This window comes from Manis pentadactyla, chromosome 5, assembly GCF_030020395.1.
Source record: "Manis pentadactyla isolate mManPen7 chromosome 5, mManPen7.hap1, whole genome shotgun sequence".
Classification (NCBI taxonomy): domain Eukaryota; kingdom Metazoa; phylum Chordata; class Mammalia; order Pholidota; family Manidae; genus Manis; species Manis pentadactyla.
In genome coordinates, this window is record NC_080023.1 from 135,020,530 (window position 1) to 135,045,218 (window position 24,689).

Here is a 24,689-nt window from a genome sequence, read left to right on the forward strand (position 1 = left end):
CTCTTCTCTACCTCCTGTCTTATCTTCCCAGTTAAATGCTAAATCAAATTCTCTGTCCCACAGTAGTAATTGTTCTCCCCTCACCAATCTTTCAGCACTGTTTGGACACATACTTAATGAACTCATATATTTAAACAATATACCAACAGGAAGCTACATGTGCAAAAACTTGCCGTACTTGCATAAGCTCTTACTCTCCTATCCATAGCTCAGCGAGTCCACAAGGAGAAAAACACCCTGGATTGATGTGATTCACTGGGTTCACACAGCAGGACAACCTATTCATCCTCTATGATTTCTTCAAAAGGTCTTGCCGAAGGTAGGTGTTAGAATAAATCTGAGAGATTCCTGGTATTGCAATGCAGCCTAATGTAATTCTTAACTGATAAGTGCCTTTATTGATTCCAAACAATTCATCAGAGAGAAATGGAATAATAAGGTATAGTAACACTTTCCATGATGCATAATCCTTTTCAGGAAGCTTTGATGCCCTAAAGGACTCAGAGCTGAGAAAAATAATTTGCTCTACAATCTCTTGTGACTCTTCTCCAAGAAGGAAGGCAATTTATCTCAGCAAGGTTTGCATTTCACTGACTGTTTTTCATATCCAAGCTGTTATTATTGTATTAATCTTCTGCTTGCAAACGGATGTGCCATAATTACAAGAGTTTATTTTTGTTGTTGCTCTTTAAATAATGCATGTTGTTTCTTCACAAAGCTTGGGATTTAAAGAAACTTGGTGCTGACTGTACTTGACAAAATAGAAAAATTGATAAGCCCTAAATTCATAGAATCCACACCAGTTTTCCTAGCACTGGGTTTAACCAGTTTCTTTATCTACAAGCTAGTCTCATAGATGTCAGTGAGTACAAGAAAGGTGGAGAAACTTGTTTCCTGGAGCCTGATTGAGTTCCTGGATGGAAAATTAAGGAAAGAGGTTATTCATTTATTTGTTCAATCATACAACTTGTATTTATTGGTTTCTAGCATATGCCAATCATAGGCATAGATACAGAAGCCAGCAACACAGAGCTGGTCCTTAACTTTATAGGGTTTACACTCTAGTTGCGACGAGATCATTAATTCAAAACACTATGTATAATTACATACTTATAGTGCACCAGGGGAAGTTGAGGCACAGGCTAAGAAGACATGCTGTTGGCCCCATCTACTTTCTCTAGGCCCTCCAATAAACCTTAGGCAACTTGGTCTTCTAAGACAAGATGGTAAAAATCATGATGGAAGTTTGGTATGAACAAGCTTAGGAAGAACACTGGTATTAAGGTCTATGGAACTTGGAGATATTGAATCCTTAATGTTAGATTTCTCATCCTATCTCTGACTTCTTGGGCAATCTGGTCCCTGTCTGGGAGACTTAAATTTTGTCTTCTGTATAACCAGGAGGTCTGATTAGGTGATCAGTGAGGTTCTTTCCACAGCCAATATTCTCTGTCTTAAGCCACAATTTTGTATTTTATACTTTATCCCTGAATCCACCCTCCAAACAAGTGTAGTGGATAACAGACCTTGAATAAGCCTTTTACAGACAACATTGTGAGCTTTAGTGACAAGTACCAGGAGTTGTGCCAAATGCTGAGGAAACAAAGCATGGCTGACATGAGACATAGTCCTTGACCTTAGCAAGCTTCTGCTAGTTGGGAAGATGGATTCACACAGAAAGGAGTTTTTTGGTAGAGTGGCACGAAGTGTCAGGTTGGAGAAACGAACAAGGTCCATGGAGCACAGAAGAGCTCCATGCTGCTTAATAGACTGACCCTCTGGACTCCTCCATCTCAACCAGAGGACCACCTGTACCTGGGGCATCTACTAAATATCACCTTCATTTTGATACCAAAAGGGTAACAGAATGGCCAGGCCCTTTGTGCAAGATGAGAACATGATGGCCAGGACAAGGATGCCTGGTCTGCAGACAAAGTAGCACCATTAGTACCAGGGCTGGAGACCCTTGGGCTTATGTTGGTTAACCTCCCACTGCACCCATGTCCTCCCATCACACAGATATACTGGTTTTGCCTTTTGACTTCTTTCTTCCTACTGTGCCTTGTTTCTCCTACTCAACACTCAGATCCAGCTCCTTGGAGGTATCTCATACCTATCACTCTCCCTGGGCCCACTTCTCCTAGTCCTGTGTTATTACAACAGGCTGCTCTCTGCCCCCTCCAGTTTTCTGCCTTTTCAGCCCATCATCACTGATGCATCCGGCATTCTTCTTGGATTGTAGTAACTGTGTACTTGCCTTAGAGCATTTCTGCAGGAATCTCGGGGGAGCATCTGTGTCTCTCACACAGTGCTGGGCCACTGAGTGTCCACTAAGGGTCTGGAAGAGGCCTTGGTGAGCTCACCTGTGCCACCAACATTCGTCACCCACTTATTCCTCTCCTCAAAAAGAAAACTTGGGTTAGTTCTCTCCAAAGCCTGTGGCATCTCTGGGTACTTAAACAGAAGGCTTATTGATGCTACGATTTTAGGCAAATGCGGCTTCAGCCTCCCAAAGCCAAATCAGTAAAATGAGGGTAATTCAATTAAATGAGATAATGTTGATAAGTACTTTATTTATTTATTTAATTTTTTAATTAAGATATTATTGATGTACACTTTTATGAAGGTTTCACATGAAAAACAATGTTGTTACTACATCACCCGTATTATCGAGTCCCCCCTGTACCCCATTGCAGTGATTGCCCATCAGTGTAGTAAGATGCCACAGAGTCACTATTTGCCTTCTCTGTGCTACACTGTGAGAAGTACTTTATATAGAACCTGATCAGAAGTCAGTGTTTAATCAATATCAGCCACTCTCTTTGTGTGGTCTGACTTTCTTTCAGATCCTTCCATGTTATTCCTGCTTCCTGGCCTTTTCACAGGTTATTTCTTCTTCCTGGAATGCTCTCCTCCTTTGGCTAACTGTAATCCATTTTTCAAGTCTCCCCTTAAGATTATTCTTCTGACCTCTTCCATCTAACTGACGTTGTCCTATTGCATGTCGTCATGGCTGCACTCACACCCACAGCTTTCTCTTAATATAGTAATTTTGTACTGTCCTGTGTGTATATTTGTCTAATGACAGTCTCTCCAAGGCTGCAAGCTCAATGAAGGCATGGACAATGGCCATGGAGCTTATCGCTGCCTTTCTAGAAATCACCACATAGCCAGTCCTCAATAAATACTTGACAACAGAGTGGATGCATGAATTAAAAAGTCTAGTCTTTTCATGCTAGTTCATTTTTACATTATGTTCTAAACCTAACATTAAGTATATATTCAATATATTCACATATATTTCCGTTCTAGATGAACTGCTTTGTTTCAGAAAATCTTTCCCATTACCCTTTTCTTTTCCCCCCAGGATGTTGACAGTGTTCAGCTATTGTTTGGAGCAGTATCTTTCACAGCATCTCTCACCCAACCTTGACAACTCAGCATTCACTTAGGAAGCTCTTCTCTATGCTTTTGCCCAAGTACTTTATAAAAGGTTAGAAGAAACCTTTTTTAAAGATGAGCTTTTATTGGCAATCTATTTCTCTAATTGACAGAATTAAAATAAGAGTGGCCAATTAGCCGAGTTTGATCTCAGGTACAGAGATGGACGTGAGTAATCCCTGTAATGCAGTCCTAATTGCTATCTGCGTGACTCTGTGATTAGGAACATTACATTATGTATTTAGCCTGTGATGCTAATCTCAGTACCAAAACCAACCAATACTCTTGAAATTTCCACTTTTAGATACTATCTGCTGCTTCTGTAAATTCAGGCTATGGGTCAAGAAAGCTGCTCATGGTGTTTCCCAGCCTAATAAGGGGGCACCATTTCTTCTGGAGCCATCTGGGAACGGGGAGGCATCCTGGCTGTGGAAATGTTGGAGAAAGTACAGATTATCCAAACATCAACAAAGGTCAATGGTACTTAAGCTGCTCAGCAATGTCCTAGAAGAACCATGCCTGGTAATTGTGTGAGATTAACAAACTTGACAGTAGGAATAGCCACAAATCAAACTGTGAGGTAGACTGTTTTGCCCTTAGCATGCCCCCACCGGGGGCCTAGGCCTGCTGCAGATTCCAGCCAGGTCTGCCGCCATGAGGGGATCCCTGCTTTGGACCTTATCAAAACTGCTGCCCTTGGTGCTAATTTCAGGGAGCATCCTGTCCTTGATTATTCTGATGAGGGAGGCAACATGCTATAGTAGAAATTAGAAGGGATTTGCTGTCTAGGGACATGGATTTAAATCTCAGCTGATAACCACAGGACCTTTAGCAATATTTAATTAATAAATATTTAATTTTTGCTGAACTGGTTTTCTCATATACTACCTGGGGTAACGAGTTCTGTCATAGAATTTTATGCAAAGTAGAATCAATAAAACATTACTTTCCTTTTCTTTATAATGATAAATGGTTTCTGTTAACTTCCAGCTAAGATACTTGCATTTTAATGGAAACAATGTCTCAGTCCAAAAAAGTTACTCTGTGTTGGTAACATTGCAGATACTGGAATGTGTGTGTGCACACATGTGCACATGTGTGTGCATGTGTGTTGAGGAATAGGGTACTTTTAACCCAATGTGGTAGATTGAACTATTTGTCGCTGCTCTTTGTTCCTCTGCAATCACCTTTTTGAAATTGTCATGCTTCAAGTAGCCAGTAACTGGGCTCTTGGCTTTTTTCTCAAAACTAAGCACCCTCAACCCCCACAACTACAACTCCATCAAATGACCCCTGCTCCTGATTGTCCTAGGCCAGGGTCTGTGTCTGGATTGCTGGAGCCTATGCTCACCTGCTTGGTCCACTTAGATTATTTGCACACATACATGCATGTTAAGTGGGATTTGCCTGGTTCTTGAATTCCTGTCAATGATCATCTGTTCCTCTCCATCACTAACTTGCAAACAGGTTGTGACTAGTGGCCAATTGTCCTTCTTCACAAACTTCTGATGGTATGAGATAGTGTGATCAGTACAGACATTTACTAGGTGGATAACTATGGGCACTGCACTCAGAATCAACTATGTTTCCAGTAGACTTATCTGGGCAAAGAACTTGTTACCATTTTTCTTCTATGAAGCCTTGTAAAAGCTTTGTAATTAATTGTTAAGCCACAGAGAAGAGACATAGAAAGGAAACAAATATTCAGGAATTCTGAAAAAGTGGATTGATCCAAAGGGGGCCTCTTTGTCAGGGAGGTTACTCTATACATTAAGCACCAGTTGCAAAGTTCCCAACACCCAAGAGGTCATTTGATGGAGTTCACATACTCCAGTCAACACTCTGATTGTTTTGAATTAAAGTCATATTAATAAGTAACTTTGAGAGGTCTCAACACAAAGCCACACTAGGATTACTCTGAGAAAGCAACTCATAACCTCCAGGATTTCTCTGCCGATTTTCATAAGAACTTGAGCTTTACCTGTTTTTAACAGAATTAAAACAAATGTACGGACTGTGCATCACCTGTGAGCTCAGCACTGCACTAAGGGCTTTAGGAGAAGCAAAAGAATATGATGCAATTCCTGCTGTTAGGTGATTACTCTTTATGTGAAGGTGAAGCATCTACAATGAAACATACAAGGTTGAAATAACTGAGAACAATGCTTGATTATGAAATAAAATAATGCACAACTAACACACCAATCAGATTTAACAAATATCAACACAGCTTATTTCAGATTCTCTCTTTTTTTTAAGAAATAAAATAATACAAATACAGGTGAAGACCTTACTCACAGGTGGGTAAGAGTCTGAATTTGCTGTGCAATATTCTCAGCCACAATTTTACACTTTATATGTATATCCATTATAGTTAAAAGTCTTATTTTCTTTTAAAATTTTACATTACATCACATTCCATATATTTCTTCACAACTTCCTTTTGACTCAACTTTTCTTAGATTTACAAATATTGATACATATAGCAGTAGTTCATTAATTTTAAATGCTGTATATTATTCTATTTAAAAATATTATAATCTACAAATGTGTGTGTATATGTATGTGTATATATACACATACATTGTGTATATATTGGCAAATTAAGATATGTGATTTTTATTTTGCCATTGAAAATAGTTCTTAATTGGCAAATTAAGATATGTGATTTTTATTTTGCCATTGAAAATAGTTCTGCAATGAATATCCTAGAACATATCTGTGTTAATGCTTGAGAATTTTTCCAAGCATATGCCTAAAAGTAAAGTTGGGTCACAGAGTAGTTGCAATGTGAATTTTATATCTATGAATGTGGTATATCATTCCTTTTATTTAGATATTTCTATATGTATTTCACTAAAGTGTTATCTTTTTTTTACTTGTTATCATTAATATACAATCATATGAGGAACATTGTGGTCACTAGATTCCCCCCATTATCAAGTTCCCACCACATACCCCATTATAGTCACTGCCATCAGGATAGTAAGTCACTCTCCATTAATGTAGTAAGATGCTATAGAGTCACTACTTGTCTTCTCTGTGCTATACTGTCTTCCCTGTGCTCTGCCCCCCACTTTATGTGGGCTAATTGTAATGCCCCTTTTTCTTCTTATCCCTCCTTTCCCACCCACCCTCCCCCATCCCTTTCCCTTTGGTAACTGTTAGTCCATTCTTGGATTCTGTGAGTCTGCTGCTGTTTTGTTATTTCAGTTTTTCCTTTGTTCTTATACTCCACAGATGAGTGAAATCATTTGATACTTGTCTTTCTCTGCCTGGCTTATTTCACTGAGCATAATACCCTCTAGCTCCATCCATGTTGTTGCAAATGGTACGATTTGTTTTCTTCTTAAGGCTGAATAATATTCCATTGTGTATATGTACCACATCTTCTATATCCATTCTTCTACTGATGGACACTCAGGTTGCTTCCATTTCTTGGCTATTGTAAATAGTGCTGTGATAAACATAGGGTTGCATATGCCTTTTTGAAACTGAGCTCCTGCATTCTTAGGGTAAATTCCTAGGAGAGGAATTCCTGGGTGAAATTGTATTTCTACTTTTAGTTTTTTGAGAAGACTCCATACTGTTTTCCAAAATGGTTGAACTAATTTCTATACTCACCAGCATTGTAGTAGGGTTCCCCCTTCTCCACATCCTTGCCAACATTTGTGGTTGTTTGTCTTTTTGATGGTGGTCATCCTAACTGGTGTGAGGTGATGTCTCATTGTAGTTTTAATTGGCATTTCTCTTATGATTAGTGATTTGGAGCATCTTTTCATGTGTCTGTTGGCCATCTGAAATTCTTCTTTGGAGAAGTGCCTGTTCATATTCTTTGCCCATTTTTAAATTGGATTATTTGCTTTTTCTTTGTTGAGACATGTAAGCTCTTTATATATTTTGGATGTTTACCCCTTATCGGATATGTCATTTATGAATATATTCTCCCATACTGTATGATGCCTTTTTCTACTGATGATATCCTTTGCTGTACAGAAGCTTTTTAGTCTGATATAGTCCCACTTATTCATTTTTTATTTTGTTTCCCTTGCCTAGGGAGATATGTTCGTAAAAATGTTGCTCAGATTTATATTCAAGAGAGTTTTGCCTATGTTTTCTTCTAAGAATTTTATAGTTTCATGACTTACATTCAGGTCTTTGATCCATTTTGAGTTTACTTTAGTGTATGGGGTTAGACAATGATCCAGTTTCATTCTCTTACATGTAGCTGTCCAGTTTTGCCAACCCCAGCTGTTGAAGAGGCTGTCATTTCCCCATTGTGTGTCCATGGCTCCTTTATTATATATTAATTGACCATATATGCTTGGGTTAATAACTGGAGTCTCTATTCTGTTCCACTGGTCTATGGGTCTGTTCTTGTGCCAGTACCAAATTGTCTTCATTACTGTGGCTTTGAAGTAGAGCTTGAAGTTGGGAAGTGGGATCCCCCTGCTTTATTTTTCCTTCTAAGGATTGTTTTGGCTATTTTGGGTCCTTTGTGGTTCCATATGAATTTTAGAACTATTTGTTCCAGTTCATTGAAGAATGTTGTTGGTATTTTGATAGGGATTGCATTGAATCTGTAGATTGCTTTAGGGAGGATGGCCATTTTAACAATATTAATTCTTCCTACCCAAGAGCATGGGATGAATTTCCATTTATTAGTGTCCTCTTTAATTTCTTTCAAGAGTGTCTTGCAGTTTTCAGGGTGTAGGTCTTTCAGTTCCTTGGTTAGGTTTATTCCTATGTATTTTATTTTTTTGATGCAATAATGAATGGAATTGTTTTCCTGATTTTACTTTCTGCTAGTTCATTGTTAGGGTATAGGAATGCAACAGATTTCTGTGCATTACTTTTATATCCCGCAACTTTGCTGAATTCAGATATTAGTTCTAGTAGTTTTGCAGTGGATTCTGAGGGTTTTCTATGTACAATATCATGTCATCTGCAAACAGTGACAGTTTGACTCCTTCCTTATCAATCTGGAAGCCTTTTATTTCTTTGTGTTGTCTGATCACCATGGCTAGAGCCTCCAGTACTATGTTGAATAAAAGAGGGGAGAGTGGGCATCCTTGTCTTGTTCTTGATATTAGAGGAAAAGTTTTCAGGTCTTCACTGTTAAGTATGATGTTTGCTGTGGGTTTGTCACATATGGCCTTTATTATGTTGAGGTACTTGCCCTGTATACCCATTTTGTTGAGAGTTTTTATCATGAATGGATGTTGAATTTTGTTAAATGCTTTTTTAGCATCTGTGGAAATGATCATGTGATTTTTGTTCTTCTTTTCATTGATATAGTGGATGATATTGATGGATTTTCAAATGTTGTACCATCCTTGCATCCCTGGGACAAATCCCACTTAATCATGATGTATGATCCTCTTGATGTATTTTTGAATTGGGTTTGCTTATATTTTGTTGAGTATTTTTGCATCTATGTTCATCAGGGATATTGTTTCACAGTTTTCTTTTTTGTGGTGTCTTTGCCTGGTTTTGGTATTAGAGTGATGCTGGCTTCATAGAATGAGTTTGGAATTATTCCCTCCTCTTCTATTGTTTTGAGAACTTTAAGGAGAATGGGTATTATGTCTTCCCTAAATATCTGATAAAATTCAGCAGTGAAACCATCTGGTGTGGAGATTTTGTCCTTGGATAGTATTTTGATTACCGATTCAATTCCATTGCTGGTAATTGGTCTGTTTGGATTTTCTGTTTCTTCCTGTGTCTTTCTTGGAAGGTTGTATTTTAGTAGAATGTTGTCCATTTCTTCTAGGTTATCCAGTTTGTTAGCATACAATTTTTCATAGTATTCTCTAATAATTCTTTGCATTTCTGTGGTATCCATAGTGATTTTTCCTTTCTTATTTTTGATTCGGTTTATGTGTGTAGATTCTCTTTTTTTCTTGATAAGTCTGGCTAGGTGTTTATCTATGTTATTTGTTTTCTCAAAGAACCAGCTCTTGGTTTCATTAATTTTTTCTATTGTTTTATTCTTCTCAATTGTATTTATTTCTTCTCTGATCTTTATTATATCCCTCATTCTATTGACATTGGGCCTCATTTGTTTTTCTTTTTCCAGTTTTAATAATTGTGAATTTAGATTATTCATTTGGAATTGTTCTTCCTTCTTTAAATAGGCCTGGATTGCTATATACTTTCCTCTTATAACTGCCTTCTCTGTGTTCCACAGAAGTTGGGGCATTGTGCAGTTGTTCTCATTTGTCGCCATATATTGCTTGATCTCTGTTTTAATGTGGTCACTGATCCTTTGATTATTTAGGAGCATGTTTTTCAACCTCCATGTGTTTGTGAGCCTTTTTGTTTTCCTTGTAAAATTTATTTCCAGTTTTATACCTTTGTGATCTGAGAAGTTGCTTGGTATAGTTTCAGTCTTTTTGAATTTGCTGAGGCTCTTTTTGTGGCCTAGTATGTGGTCTATTCTGGAAAATGTTCTATGTGCACTTGAGAAGAATGTGTATCCTGATGCTTTTGGGTGAAATGTTCTATAGATGTCTGTTAGGTCCATCTGTTCCAATGTGTTATTCAGTACCTCTGTGTTCTTACTTATTTTCTGTCTGGTTGATCTGTGCTTTGGAGTGAGTGGTGTGTTGGATTCTCCTAAAATGGATGCATTGCATTCTATTTCCCCTTTTAATTCTGTTAGTGTTTTTTCACATATGTAGGTGCTCCTCTGTTGGAGGCATAGATATTTATATTGGTTATATTCTCTTGTTGGACTGACCCCTTTATCATTATGTAATGTCTCCTTCTTTGTCTCTTGTTAATTTTTTTGTTTTGAAGTCTATTTTGTCTGATACAAGTACTGCAACACCTGCTTTTTTCCCTATTGTTTTCATGAAGTATCTTTTTCCATCCTTCACTTTTAGTCTGTATATGTCTTTGGGTTTGAAGTGAGTCTCTTGTAGGGAGCATATAGATGGGTCTTGCTTTTTTATCCATTCTATAACTCTGTCTTTTGATTGGTGCATTCAGTCCATTTACATTTAGGGTGATTATTGATAGATAGGTACTTATTGCCATTGCAGGCTTTGGATTCATGGTTATGTTCAAGGACAACTTCTTTACTGTCTAACTGTCTGACTTAACTCACTTATTATGCTATTATAAACACAGTCTTATTTTTTTTCTCTCTCCCTTATTTTTCTTCCTCATTCACTCTTTATATGTTCGGTGTCTTATTCTGTACTCTTATGTATCCCTTGACTGACTTTGTGGATTGCTGATTAATTTTGCATTCAGTTAGAATTTGGTTGGTGTACTTTCTTTGCTGTGGTTTTTTTTCTCTGGTGACATCTGTTTAGCCTTAGCAGCACTTCCATCTTGAATTGTCCCTTTAAAATACACTGCAGAGATGGTTTGTGGGAGGTAAGTTCCCTCAACTTTTGCTTATCTGGGAATTGTTTAATCCCACCTTCAAATTTAAATGATAATCTTGCTGGATAGAGTAGTCTTGGTTCGAGGCCCTTCAGTTTCATTGCATTGAATATATCATGCCATCCCTTCTGGCCTGTAAGGTTTTTGCTGAGAAGTCTAATGATAGCCTGATGGGTTTTCCTTTGTAGGTTATCTTTTTTCTCTGTCTGTCTGCTTTTAATACCCTGTACTTGTCTTTGATCTTTGCCATTTTAATTATTATATGTCTTGGTGTTGTCCTCCTTGGGTCCCTTGTGTTGGGAGATCTATGGACTTCCATGGTCTGAGAGACCATTTCCTTCCCCAGACTGGGGAAGTTTTCAGCAATTATTTCTTCAAAGAGACTTTCTATCCCCTTTTATCTCTCTCTTTCTTCTGGTACTCCTATAATGCAAATATTTTTCTGTTTGGATTGGTCACACAGTTCTCTTAATATGCTTTCTTTCCTAGAGATACTTTTGTCTCTCTCTGCCTCAGCTTCGCTGTACTTCTGTTCTCAGATTTCTATTCCATTAACAGTCTCTTCCACCTCATCCAGTCTGCTCTTAAATCCTTCCATTGTTTGTTTCATTTCTGTTACCTCCCTCCTGAATTCATCCCTTAGCTCTTGAATATTTTTCTGTAGCTCCATCAGCATACTTATGACTTTTATTTTGTATTATTTCAGGAATATTGGTGATTTCAGTCTCACCATGCCCTTCTTCTGGTGTTTGAGGGATTTTGGATTGAACAAGGTTCTTCTGCACTTTCATGGTCCTGGAGTGATGGGAGTGGTAGCTGGAAAATGACACATGTGTCAGCTTAAAGAAAAAAGTTCCTTCCTGCTTGCCAGTTGTCTTACCTGTCTCTGCTGTCTGTGCCAGTTAACCCTACACAGGCGGCAGCCTCTGGGTTAATCTCCCAGGCTGCCGTGGGCGGGGTGGCCCTCCGGATGTCCTAGGCACTGGCAGGGGTCACAGGTGAGCAGCACATGTTCTGTAGTGAGAAAAAAGCCCCTTCATGCCTCCAAGTCTCTGCGCCCATCTGTGCTGTCTGTACTGGTCAACCATGCACAGCAAGCAGCCTCTGAGTTGTGGGCCAGTTAGCTGTGCACATGGAGAAGCCTCTGTGTTAAGTTGTGTGGTTGCTTTAGGTGGGGCTGCTCTCCAGCTGTTCTGCAGCAATGGTGGGGACAGCCGGTTTGCTCACAGGTGCTGGCAGGAAGGAAGGAAAGGCAGGCTGCTTACTGCAGTGAGGGGCCTTGGAGCTGTGATGCAATCCCGGGGGATAGGGTGCCTGAATCTCCTTCAAGTTCCCAGGCTGCTGAGCTGAGTATGCCAGGATGATTTTTTCCACCTGTTAAACCCTTGTCCCTTTAAGACTTTTAAAGCACCTGCTTTTGTTTTGTCCCAGTGCAGCTGGGTGTGGGAACCAGTTTGTAGTCTTAGTCTCAGATTTTGCTTTTCCTCTCCTCTAATATGCAGAGCACCATGCAGTGTGTGTCTGTGCTCCTGGGGCAGATTACTAGGACTGGTTATTTAGCAGTCCTGTGCTTCCACTCCTTCTCCACTCCGACTCCTTTCCTCCTGCTGGTGAGCTGGGGTGGGGTGAGTGCTCGGTTCCTGCCAGGTCACAACTTTATACTTAACCCTTTTCCATGAGATGTTGGGTTCTTGCAGATGTAGACTGTACTTATTTTCTTATTTCTTAGAATTTTTGTTGCTTTTGATGATGGATTTACTATTACTATTATATTTCTAATTAGTTCCTGATATTGATCCTGTATCCAGAAATCTTGATGAATTTATAGTAATAAGTAGTAGGTATACTGGGCTCCTTTTCAATGTACACAATCAGATCATCTGTAAATTATTTCATTTACTTACAGCACTGGCTATCAACAATATAGACAGAAATGACTAAGCAGTATCTTTATTTTATTCCAATTTAGAGTAGGTTTCTAATACTTCACCATTAGGAATAATTTTTGGTGGCATCTGTTTTTAAGTGAATTAACTTTCTCTTTATTTCTAATTGTTTTGTTTTGTTTTAATAATTTCTATCATGAGTGGTTATTGAATTTTATCAAAAGCTCTTTGAATCTACTAAGATAACCATAAGGTTTTTCTCTAATTAATGTGATAAAACCATTGCAATGTTTTCTAATTTTATACTCTGTTTTCATATAACCTATTGAAATACTATTAATTCTTATATCTTACTAGCTAAAATTGTGTGCATATTTCCTGTTGGAGTCAAAGACAGTAGCCCTTTGTGAAATTGAGACCAATTTCCACAGTAATATCATGTGCTCATCCTTCTGACCCTCTGAGTTCCTGTCCTTTTCATTTAAAATAAACCAGGATCCTACAGCTATGTAGTAACCATTTATATCCATGCAGTATACCTCTTCCCACTGTTTTCATAGTTGCCCTCGGAACTGTTGTTGGGCATAATCTATACAATTAGGGAACCAAGGAAATAAATAACCCTATTCTGATGGCTGCTTAGATCTTTTTGCTAGGTAAAAAAGAACCAAGGAAATGAATGACCCTATTTTGATGGCTACCTAGATCTTTTTCCTGTGCTGTGCTAGCAATTGAGATGAAGACCTTGGATCATTGGTGGAAAAATCATTCCCATCAGAACTAACTTCAACTGAGGAGACTGGTGAGACAGTATCCCTACAGGCACTGCATCACACTCAGCCCAGCTCATCCTAGAATTTAGGAGTTTCTTCTATATTTAATGCCCACTCCCAGCACTCTCGTGCCCAGCCTCACTCCTAACTCTAGGATCTTAAGATTATTTTTCAAAAATAATCTGGTCTTTAGCATTTTCTGCCACACAAAGAACATTAGGTATTTCCTTATCTGTTCATCCTTGTGTCCATTTACTGTTCTAAGTTTAGTCCAGTGTGACTCAAAACTTCACCTGAGGACTGGTGCCAGTGACTGTGACCTGTCTGCACTGAAAATAAGCCTGAAAGTGTTTGGGGTCACAATACTGTCAAATTGCTATGGGAGTTCCTATTTGAATAATAAATTTTGTAATCCAATATCATTTCCATTTCAATATGTAGCACTAGACATACTTCAAGTGCTTCATTGCATATGTGACTTGAAGCTACCATATTGGACTATTGGACAGAGCAATTTTTTAGACTCAAATCCAAGTTCCTAGGACCCTAGAATTCTTGCCCAGTTGGCCTCAAGCCTACTTCCATGGACTGTATGTAACCCATTCCTCAGGTTTCTTTTCCTAAGGTAGGTCATTTTGAGTATGTATGTAGTCCTTGGCCCAAGGGGTGACATGGACATCTGCTTGTGAGTGAGAAGAGGATTAGAGATGGAGCTTGGACATGCATGCAAGCAGCCCTTCATGATATGGGACAGAGACCCTGAAAGAACAGAAGGAGGTAGGCTGCTGGCAGGGGCCTCCATTCATGCTTTTGCTCAACCAACCAATGTTAGCGACAGACCTGGCATATCCAGTTGGTGGCCTTTGTACTGACATTTATCCAAGCTACAACTTGGAAGCAAAATCCCCAGTATAATTTCTTGATCTAAATTCATCCTACCTCTCTCCTCCTAAAAATTTGAATATACTTCTACATTTTATTGCTATGCTGTGTCCCATTCTTAACCCATATCAAAGGGCAATACTTATGGAAGACAAGCATTTGGAACATGCATATCACAGCTCCTGCAAATAAACTGTGGTGCTTTGGACTTTGGTAATAGTGTTGTTTTGCTCCTGTGTTTTATGAAGTGTCTTTTGTGTCCCTTTGGGTGTCTGTGTAGTTGTCTATCTCAGAATTTTTTGAGATTTGGTACAGAAGGAACACTCACCGGCATGCTCCCACCAGCACACAAGTGCATATCTAGTCAGAATAGTGCAACTGACTAGAAGAAGTTAGGATTCCTGAGGGTCTTAAATTTGGAATCCCCCAAAGCAGATCCTGACATAAGAAATAAGTGCAACTAGTCAAGAAGTTTTTTAGCAGAAAGCCTGGTAAAGTAATGTGAGAATAAGACAGAGAAGGGAGGAGAGCCAACAGGAAGAACATTGTGAAGAGTTTTTTTTTCTGTAGTCATTTCATGCTGGGAGTTCCATCCTGATAGGCATGCTCTGCGAGACTGTGGGACACTGCACAATTGCCTTCGGCAGGCCAAGGAAGCTGGAGCATTAACCATCAACCTTGGCTCTCATTGACTGAGGGTCACTCCTGGGACATAAATTGAGGAATTTCTGGCCTTCTCAGTCAGGCCAACCCTGTTTCTGGGACCAGAGAACCCCTCAAGCAAACATGGAAGCCATGGCATGTATGGGACTATGTGAGCTGGGACAGGCTGAGGGTTTCTGACCACTCCTGTACATGAGCCTAGGCATGAATCAGTTAAAATAAAAGCATCTCTCACCTGTGGACACAAAAAGGCAGTTTATAGACTAAGTAGAAATGGCCAATAAACATATGGAATGATACCCAACTCCACTACCAAACAAATAAATGCAGATTGAAGTGGGATATTTTTCACCTATCTGATCAATTTAGAAGAACACTAAGTGTCAGAGGAGGTGCTGGAATGTGGGTTCACTCAGAAACAGCTGATAAGAATGTAGATTGGTACAATTTCTATAAAGCAATTTCACAACATGTATGAAAATTTTGTCTTATTGCCCTAGTAGTTCCATGGCTAAGAATTTATCCTAGGTCTGTGCTCAGATACTGGGTATGATAATATTCACTGCAATGCTGTTTACAATAGGGGAACAGTGGAAACAAGATAAATGACAACAAAAGGAGTGGCCAGCTAAATGAGCATGCATCCCTCCAGAGGAATATTTTAAGTAACTCAAAACCTGATGGGATCCATGAAGAGTGTATTCTGTTGTCCTTTAAAAAAAAAGTGTGTTCCCCCATACCTATGTGACTATAAATATCTGAACCATGTGTAGCCAATGTTTCTAAATCTTGACTGCATGCCAGAATCACCTGGGGAGATTTTTAAAAATTTATTTTGGTATCATTAATATGCAATTACATGAGCAATATTGTGGTTACTAGATTACCCCATTATCAAATCCCCACCACATACCTCATTACAGTCACTCTCCATTAGTGTAGTAAGATGCTATAGAGTCACTACTTTTCTTCTCTGTGCTATACTGCCTTCCCCATGCTGCTCCCCAGTACATTATGTGTGCTAATCATAATGCCCCTTATTCCCCTTCTCTCTCCCTTCCCACCCACCATCCCCAGTCCCTTTCCCTTTGGTAACAGTACATTCTTGGATTCTGTGAGTCTGCTGTTATTTTTTTCCTTCAGTTTTTTTCTTTGTTCTTATGCTCCACAGATGAGTGACATCATTTGAAACATGTCTTTCTCTGCCTGGCTTATTTCACTGATCATAATACCCTCTAGCTCCATCCATGTTGTTGCAAATAATAGGATTTGTTTACTTCTTATGGCTGAATAGTATTCCATTGTTTATATGTACCACATCTGCTTTATCCATTCATCTACTGATGGACACTTAGGTTGTTTCTATTTCTTGGCTGTTGTAAATAGTGTTGTGATAAACATAGGGGTGCATATGTCTCTTTGAAACTGGGATCTTGCATACTTAGGGTAAATTCCTAGGAGTGGAATTCCTGGGTCAAGTGGTATTTCTATTTTGAGTTTTTTGAGGAACCTCCATACTGCTTCCCACAATGGTTGAACTATTTTACATTCCCACCAGCAGTGTAGGAGTGTTCCCTTTTCTCTGCATCCTCACCACCATTTGTTGTTCCTAGTCTTTTCGATGGTGGTCATCCTAACTGGTGTGAGGTGATATCTCACTGTGGTCTTAATTTGCATTTCCCTGATAATTAGTGATGTGGAGCATCTTTTCATGTGCCTGTTGGCTATCTGAATTTCTTCTTTGGAGAATTGTCTCTTCATATCCTCTGCTCATTTTTTAATCTGGTTATTTGCTTTTTGGGTGTTGAGGCATGTGAGTTCTTTATATATTTTGGATGTTAACCTCTTGTTGGATATGCCATTTACGAATATATTCTCCCATACTGTAGGATGCCTTTTTGTTCTGTTGATGGTGTCCTTTGCTGTACAGAAGCTTTTTAATTGGACGTAGTCCCATGTGTTCAATTTTGCTTTTGTTTCCCTTGCTCGGCGTGATGCATTCAGGAAGAAGTTGCTCATGTTTATATTCAAGAGAGTTTTGCCTATGTTTTCTTCTAAGAGTTTTATGGTTTCATGACTTACATTCATGTCTTTGATCCATTTCAAGTTTCCTTTTGTATATGGAGTTAGACAGTAATCCAGTTTCATTCTCTTACATGTAGCTGTCCAGTTTTGTCAACACCAGTTGTTGAAGAGGCTGTCATTTCCCCATTGTATGTCCATATCTCCTTTATCATATATTAATTGACCATATATCCTTGGGTTTATATCTGGGCTCTCTAGTCTGTTCCATTGGTCTATGGGTCTGTTCTTGTGCCAGTACCAAATTGTCTGCATTACTGTGGCTTTGTAGAGAACTTGAATTTGGGGAGCATAATTCTGCCCACTTTATTCTTCCTTCTCAGGATTGCTTTGGCTATTAGGGGTCTTTTGTGGTTCCATATGGATTTTAGAACAATTTTCTATAGTTCATTGAAGAATGCTGTTGGTATTTTGATAGGAATTGCCTTGAATCTGTAGATTGCTTTAGGAAGAATGGCCATTTTAACAATGTTAATTCTTCCTACCCATGAGCATGAGAGGTGTTTCCATTTATTGTTTCTTCTTTAATTTATCTCATGAGTGTCTTGTAATTTTCAAAGTATAGGCCTTTCACTTCCTTGGTTAGGTTTATTCCTAAGTATTTTATTCTTTTTGATGCAGTTGTGAATGGATGTGTTTTTCTGATTGAGCTTGGATTTTTTAGAGAGAAAAACAGAGCTAATTTCACATTCTAAAGGAGTGTTTGTATTTGTAAAACTCGTTAAGCTCTCCTAGAACAGGCTAGAGGTCTTTGACTCACAAGCCATTCCCTGCCTTTCCAACCAGGAGTGATCCCAGAGACAGTGAGGGGAGCCCCACCTGCAAGCTTGGTAGAAATAGAGCTTCTCAGGCTCCGTCCATATCCTGCAAATCACAATCTACATTTAACACATTACCCAGGGGATTCATGCACATGTGAAAGTTTGAGAAGTGATGTTCTAGTGAACAAAGGTCATCCTGGGCTTTAAGTATCTACTAAGCTCCAAAAGATCTCAAGTTGAACATCAGTGGACTCTAATGAGCTCCAAGAAGGATGATTTAACATTAAATAATAAGTTCAAGTTAAGAGTTCCTAATTGTCTCTCTTTTGAAGCCATAGGTATAGACTGTCTTTTAGTCACATTTGCCCATAATGCCATATATGCCATAAACATCAAGAGTTTTGTCCCATGTGAATATAATTCCTTTAGCAGATTATCCCAAAGGCAAAGGAGATGCTGTTCATGCTTCTACTATCACATGAAAGTATTTGTTTCTCACTTAGAACATGTATTAGAACATGACTTAACTCAACTTGAATTTTTGTGCTTCCAAGTTTTTCCTAAAAGGCTGAGACATGCTCCTTGTTGAAATGTGCATTAATTCTTTCGTGCTTTGTTTTCCAGAGGAATGGAGAAAAGCTTATCATTGCCCTTAGAATAACATTTATGGTTCTTAAAAATCAAAACCCATAGTAAACTCAAGACTCTTCAGATTTAAAGACCTCTGAGGAATTTTGAATTTCATAATTTCCAAGCTTTTGAAAGAATTCTAAATGTTTCTGCAGTGTTCTCAATCAGAGTAGGTTTTTATCCCAAAATAACTCTTCTATAGTGGTCTGCTGGTGGGTGTCTTCATAAACAGCATTTCCTATCTATTCATAAGATAAAATACATAAGAAAGGCTTTCTTGGGAGTGTTTTTCTTTATCCTCTGACAGTTAGCCAATCACAGAAAGCAAAGAAGTCAAAAGCAAGCAGGAAACCTATACACTCAAAAACAAGCAGCCAGATGAACTTTCCATCCTGACAACCCTGTTCTCCAAGCTCAGAAATTGTGTGTACCTGAGATGGAGGCAGTGATAAAACAGCACCCTGATCACAGCCATTTGGTTCTGAATTTTCTATGGGCCACAAATCAGTGCTGTTGAGCAGTTTAACTCTATGGTTGCAATAGTATCAATGAAGCACACATTTCCTTTTAACTCATGGCACATAGCTACCTGTGGTCACTTAAGAGTGCTGGGTACTTCTGTTGTGAGGTCCTACTCCAGTTTTGGGTGAGTTTTCACAGGAGAGGACAGACTATTCAAAATGGCCACAAGCTAATAGTTGCCCACATTGTGGTTCTGAGTTAGCAAGAAGAGCAAGGCTGGGTCATTTGTAGATGTCTGCCTTTCATCTGAACAATGACCTTCCTTGAGATTTCTTATGTTGCTCACATTAGGTGATTCCTGAGAATGAAAAAAAAATCTTCACAATTGCAGTATGTGAATAAATTGGGTTTATGAGAATGACTAGTATTTTTCATAATATAAGGGAGTATATTTGAAAAAGAAAACACCTTGTTTTAAGCTTTTCCTTGGTGTCCACATTCCATTCAATATGCCTGACTCAGGAGTCATCAAGCCAGCCAACAGTGTCTAGAAAATCCCAGACCTGTCACAGTACCTTTTCAGAGCATACAAAACTCTTTGACTAGGAGAATTGCTAAGTTTTGAAAAGAATGAACACAATGCACCTCTCCACATTGTTTCTTCTGTGTCTGTGTGGGAATTCTGACCTGACCTTGAGCCCTTTCTTTTTAGCAGAGCCAGTGATGTGGCATAAGGGTGGGCAGTGGAACTGCCTGTGGGATTCTTAGTAGGGTCACAAGTTACCCAGCCAACATGCCAAAGTCTTGAATACTGTTCATATAACTTTGCACAAAGACTGTGTTCAGAAAGCCTGGGATAAAATAGATGAGTTTTGCTCCCATTAGCCAAAATTGGTTTTATTTATTGTTTTACCATTTTACACACCTACATAGTGGATGAATGACATAAATATAGAGAAACATAGGGACACAAAAGATCCCATATGGAAGGCAACAGAATTGGACAGGGAATAAACAGGGTGCCAGAGGGAAAATGATAAAGCATGGGTTTTAATATCTACCAGCTCTTCATTCATGTCCCTGCTTTGCAACTTACTAGTTCTGGGGAGATGGGCTAACCCATCATGATTTCTGAACCTCTCTGAGCTTCTATTTTCTCATTCATATTAGTACCCACCTCCAAAAGCTGAATAAGCATTAAAGAATTAAGGATTCCTGCCTGTGTAAATGGCACAAGCCAGCTCCTCAGAGTCTTTCTTAACATTCCCTTTCTCCTCTCATCACATCCATGAACTAAAGTCTTGTGCTTTTCCTTCCTTGAGATCTCCCAATTCCACTCATGTCTCCCCTTTTCTACTCTTGCCATGTTTCCCAAGCAACTTTTACCTCATCAGTAAATCCTTGGAGTCATATCTTTATCAGTCTCCCAAACTATAGCTGACCTACTCCAAACATATTGAACCGCGGAGTTAGAGCAATCTTTTAAGATACAATTTAACTCTTCCCATGCTTCTACCCCTTCACTGCAGCTTGAACTTGTCTGTTGCTTCCTGCTGTATTGTCTTTAATGTGTCCCTCATGTCTCCCAGGCTGCCCTCCACCACTCTCACCTCACACCCACCTTGTTCACCGTGTTCCAGCTATACAGGTCTGCTCTCAGTTCTTCCAGTTTGCCATGTTCTGTCCTCCTGCAGGGCCTTTGCACCTGCTCTTGCCTCTACTTGGAGTGCTCTGATCCTACTTCTCTCTTTGTTTGCTCTTGCTCCTCCTCCAAGCCTCAGCTTAAACACCGTTTTTTTTCTGGGTACTTTTCTCTAAACCCAGAGGTTAGTCAGACCTGCAGGAAGTGCAGTTTATCTGCCAGGATCCCCATCCCAGTCCATACATTTATTTATGTGATTGTTTGACTCATGCCTGTTCCCCTACTTCTATCCTCCCTGTGAGGACAGAGATGGCACTGTTTTGCTCATCATTTTATCCCTGGAACCTATTGCAGCTTCTCGCTATGAGGAGTATTTGATAAATTTTTTTGAGTAGTTGAATAAAGAAATAACTGATGAGCAGATAGAGCTTAACATAATGCCTTGTGCACCAGAAGAAGCATTCTGTACCCGTAATGGATGATTATTATGGATGTCAGCTGGAGCAGCAGAAAAACAGGATGGTGAAACAAGAGAGGAGATGGGGACTCAGACACGTTATCATGTATCCAGTGCTTTACAAAGGGCAAAGCACTTCAGTTCGCCCAGCACATGGCAGCAGATGCTGTCAGTGCCCTGCCCATATTACCTTGGCATCACCTCTACGCACTGAAAGCTGCTTCCTGAGTATACTTCAGACTCTCTGCCTGGGAGGTTTCTTGCTTGTGTGTCTTGTTTCTGGCAACAGGAGCCCTTTCCACAATCAATTAGGACTGGCCACAGGTGTCCGAGGGCCAGGACCCCTCGCAGCAACCTGCAACTACCAAGGTCCAGGGATTGGCAGGGAAATGCTCTTTCTTCCCTTGTCTGGCAACTCTCATGTTCCACATTGTTTCTCAAAGTTCAAAGCAGTTTGTTTGGGAACTCTGCCCTCCCTGGAGCCCCTTCTTTCTAACAGAGCCAGTGGTGAGGGGGTTTCCACTTGCAATGTGGTAGTACCTTGTTGAATATTCCATCCATTTTTTGGCTTTCTCCCCTTCCCTATTTCACTCCCTCACTTCCCTGCTGGTGTTTTCTGGGGTCATTTCCCAAGTAAACCACTTACACTTGATTTTGTCTGGATTCATGCTCTGCTTCTGGGGAGCCCATGTGATCACTGTGAGGAGGGAAAACTTCAAACCCATCATGATCTGCTTAAAAACTATCCAATATCTAAGCTTACTCTTAACATGTTTTACCTTGTAGGACACAGCTGAGGGCCTAGAACAAGCTCTGTAGTTCCTGTTTGGGATTCAGACCCTGATCTGAGGTGTAACACGTGCCCCCTAAAGACACTGCTCCAAAGGGAGCTGCAGAGGCTGGGTCCACCTCCCTGAGCTCCAGGTACAGCCCCTCTACACAGCTGAAACCTTGGCTTTGAGGAGCTAGTCAGTGGCATCAGACTAAAAAATCAAGGGTTAGAATTGAAGGGAGTTTACAGAACCATCTAGCTTGTCCCAGTCTATACCAGAGTTCCCTATCTTCATTCTGCTCCCAACACATCCTATGGAAACAAATCCCTACAGTGATTTGGTGATTCTCAGATGAATGAGTTATTGGCATGTGTACAGACCCTGGCGGAAGGAAGGATGGAGCCTACTGGATACTGGGGAGAGGACGGAATTCAAGACAGTCCAGTTCGCAGAGCTGATTCTGACTCTGACCCACCAGATTTACCAATTACAGAGACTGCAGTCCCAAAAGGGGCAGCAACTTTCCTTGGTTATCTTCTTTGCAGTAAAACTGAAATGGAAGCCCTCACCGCCTGAATCTGGGTCTAGGGTTCCTTTCAGTTCACCGTTTGTCTGTCCTCTCCCTAAGATCACCTGTAAACTCTAATCAGAGTACCCACTTTTAACCTATGACTGGCATCCACTTTGGTTCAGCACCCAAACGTCACTCACATGTATAGATTGGTACCAGTATCTAAAGGAGTACCACTCTGGGTAACATTTTGCACTGTAGGCATTGAACCGAAGACTACAGGGTGGTATCTCACACATCACCTAAGAGGTTGGCGCTAGGATTCAGCCACTTTGCCAGTCCTGCCTGATTGCTTTCTGGGGTCAACCTCTGCGTTGTCTAAGCCAGACAGAATTGAAATGGTGAATGCATAGCACCAGGATTAAGCAACAGTAAACAAAAACAGTTTGCCCATTAGCTGCAAAGCCCTGAGAAGGAAGCCAAGGAGGCCAGCAAGGCCAGAGGGAGGCTTCTGGAGGAATTATGGGGGAGATGGGCCCACATTTCCTCACCATCAACTCAGGGAAACCAGTGGTTTTTCCTCATGGGCATTTTGGCATGAGGATCCTTGATTAAAGGTAAATCTCCCCTTGATACCTCCTGTGGTTTCCTTCGGGGTTCAGTTCCCTTCTCATTCAAGAATTCTCCCCCAGGTTACATCCTAGCTATTAGTCCAGAGCATCTGTTTCTCCTATCTGTCAAATTTTCATACTCCATCTCTAGACCTCATCCAACATTATTGCTTCATATTGTATTATCACTCTTATGTCCTTAAACACTTCCTATACTCATTCATTGACACCCAAGTTAAGCACAAGCTTTCTCCCAAAGCAGGTTACCTTATTGCATACATATACCATTGGGGTCTTCCACTGCAAGATGTAGAGATGTACTTTGGCTAAGTTAAGCAAAGATGCAACTTTAGGAAAAGGATATCAGAAACTCCTCAGAATCACAGGGGGGACTGGAGAGCTAGGCTCAAGTGGTAGAAGAGGTCAGGGGAGACTGGGTGATTGGGAGACTAGGAGCAGCTGGTTAGGGTGCCACCCAGCACAACTGGACTCAGCCCTGCCTCTGAACGCAACAGCCACAAATTAGTTCTTGACCAGATGCAAAGTTCTGGAGTATCCAATTAGCTGACTCTCCTTCAGGCAGCGCCAATCCTGGCATTCTGCCAACAAGCTGGGCACTCTGTGCTCTTGCTTGGCTACTTACAGTTCCTTCTGCCACAAGGACACCCACTGTAGCAAGCACTATTGGTGCCCTGCCCATATCCCTTCACACTTACCATTTCTATGCACTCCACTGACGGTCCACTGCCAGCGCCTGACATCATGGCTTGCGGCAGGCTGCAAGTGCCACAGGGAAAGAAATCCCCAAGAGCAGCCCTGAACCAATGGCTGATGGGAACATGGCTGATTTAAAACCCCCACTCCCTTGCCTTTCAACTGGCATAGTTCTGGGATGTGTCAGATGCCACTGAGAGGGGTCAGGTCCCAATTGTCCACAGAGATGACGAGAGTGAGAACACACTGTTCTCAGGATCTGCTTCTGGCCAACCCAAACTGAGACGCCTAAACAATGCCTTCCTCCATTAAAATACTCCTGATTCTTTAAGGCCATGTGTGAAAATTCAACACCAATATGCCCAACCAAGCTAACAGGCTCATTTCTTTGGCCACCATGACATTTAACACTCAGTTTTGAATATCTTTGCGAGGAGCATGGATGCTTCAGCTTGACAGTCCTACCATAGCCTGTTGCCTTTCTGGTGACACATTTACATTACATTCTGAGCTCGTGAAGGCTCCTGGGTCTGTGATCTTTGCTAAGGCTTAGTTCAAATAGAAATGCTTAGTGAAAGCTTCCCTGACCGCTGAAGCTGAATAAATCCCTGCCTCCTCTGGGTCCCTGTAGCAATATGTAATATGTGTGCAAGTTTCCATTAGAATCCATGAAGCCAGCACAGCTCTCTCACCCCTGCAGGCCTCTCTTCTCCATCCCTATGTTCTTTTTTTAAAAAGGGACTGAAAGTCATAAAACATCAAATGAACAATTTGAAAGTGAACAGTTCAGTGGCATTTAACACACTGATAATATTGGGCAGCCACCTAGTTTCAAAACATTTTCATTACCCCAAAAGAACATGCCGTATTCATAAGACAATTACTACCTATTTGCCCTTCCCTTCAACTCGGCAACCACCAATCTGCTTTTTGTCTCAGTGTTCTCAGCACTAGGCACGTAGTCAGCATTCAGTTCATTCTTTTTCGGGGAATGAGAATTTACTCT